This window comes from Nelumbo nucifera, chromosome 8 (assembly GCF_055504915.1).
Source record: "Nelumbo nucifera cultivar China Antique chromosome 8, China Antique-T2T, whole genome shotgun sequence".
Taxonomy (NCBI): Eukaryota; Viridiplantae; Streptophyta; class Magnoliopsida; order Proteales; family Nelumbonaceae; genus Nelumbo; species Nelumbo nucifera.
Genome location: NC_142656.1, coordinates 26,997,896 through 26,999,553, shown reverse-complemented (window position 1 = coordinate 26,999,553; position 1,658 = coordinate 26,997,896). Strand labels below are relative to the sequence as shown.

The window sequence follows — 1,658 nt, the reverse complement described above, 5'->3', positions numbered from 1 at the left end:
ACTGGAGTAGCGACGTGGAAGACCACTTCGCATCCGGAGACAGCGGCATCGAAGCTCCCTTCATCAGTTAGATCTGCTCGAAAGAGTTTTAATTCTCCCAAACTTTGGAGCTCTAGGAGGTGCGAGACCTTCTTCAGGCCAAATAGAAAATCAGAAAGCTCCCTGCCTTTCCATTTCCATAAGCCATTTATCGCAGCGGTGTCTCATGCCCTGTCCGCACCTGCCACACGCTCTGATTCTAATAGCTTACTCCAGGAAGTGTAGTGGAAAAACTTAAAAGAATAAATCTCAGCGAAGAACAATATTAGTGTTACTGTGTTAGTTGGCTTGTTGAGAGAATCGTAGTACATCACGTGTCGCACCTTCTCCGATTCGGAGGAAGAGAGAGTGTGCGTCTCGTCAAATACGATGGAAGTCATTTTCATGGAGGCAGCGATGAAGTTTCAGGAGAGAGAAGATGATAAGGAGAAGAAACACGATAATGGATTCTCCTGCTAAACGCGGAAATGTCGTAAACTTTGATTTGGTGCTTTAAAAGGGATTCCGATAGGAACTCAGTTGCAGCGTTCTGAAGATTCAGGCAACAACTTGGAAGTGGAAGAAGAAAAGAAGAAGAACAGTAAGAAATCTTCTTCATATCTTCGTTTTCGTTTTCGTCTTCATCTGTTTTTGGTTCTCTTAGATTGACCTTACAGATTTACAGAGGAGACACACACATACTCTGTCTCCTGAAACTTCATCGCTGCCTCCATGAAAACGACTTCCATAGTATTTGACGAGACACACACATACTCTCTCTCCTCTCATCTTTGCTCATTCTTCCATCAGTCCAGCGGACAATAGAACAGGACCCTGTTGCATTTGGGTTTTGGATCTGCTGTTCGTGTATGGTGAATTGGGAAAGATGAACAGTTTTTTTCTCTCAATAGTCTACAAGGGTAAGGGTAGTATGGGAATTGCAAGGGAGTATTTGTTTCAAGGTCTTTATCGCAAAACAAAGTACAGGTTTTTCATAGTATATAATGAGATCACGGAATAAAACATAAATCGCCGTCTGTGGGAATCGAACCCACGACCACATGGTTAAAAGCCATGCGCTCTACCGGCTGAGCTAAGACGGCTTGTCCTTAAGAAAGAAGGTTCCTACATACAAGTTCTAAATGTTAAGATACTTTATCAATAATACACAATCTTTTGTTCATTTTATCAACAAATTAGAATTATTTTATGTCTGATTTATTAATGACACACTATATCTCAATCTGATGAACACGATTGGAATCCAAATATGGTGTATATAGTTGATCAAATGAGCATGATGAAAAGCCAGGAAAATACCAAACAGGAGGCTTTCTTTAAGCCATAAATTGGCTTGTTTAATCTGCACATCAAATGCTTATTTCCTTTGGTTACAAAATCCTTCAACTGATTCATGTATATTTATTTTCCAAAAATCTTTAAAACATAAGTAAATATAAAAATATAAAAAATTGAACACATTTCTAATGTTTTATATTAATTATATTATAGAAAAATAATTGTGACAAATAAGAATTCGCTTTATTAATGATGGAGATGAATACAAATTTTAAAACCAACTAAAATTACAAAACAAACTAAATATCAGTTCACATTTTCAGATCAAATATGTCAACCTT

At 37.7% G+C, this 1,658-nt stretch overlaps 1 non-coding gene across 1 annotated transcript; it reads right to left on the bottom strand.

Annotated features, from left to right (window-relative positions):
- Positions 1–1,048: 1,048 nt before the first annotated feature.
- On the bottom strand, positions 1,049–1,121 carry TRNAK-UUU (transfer RNA lysine (anticodon UUU)). The gene has a single exon. It is a non-coding gene; the product is annotated as a tRNA-Lys (tRNA).
- Between the last annotated feature and the right edge of the window lie 537 nt (positions 1,122–1,658).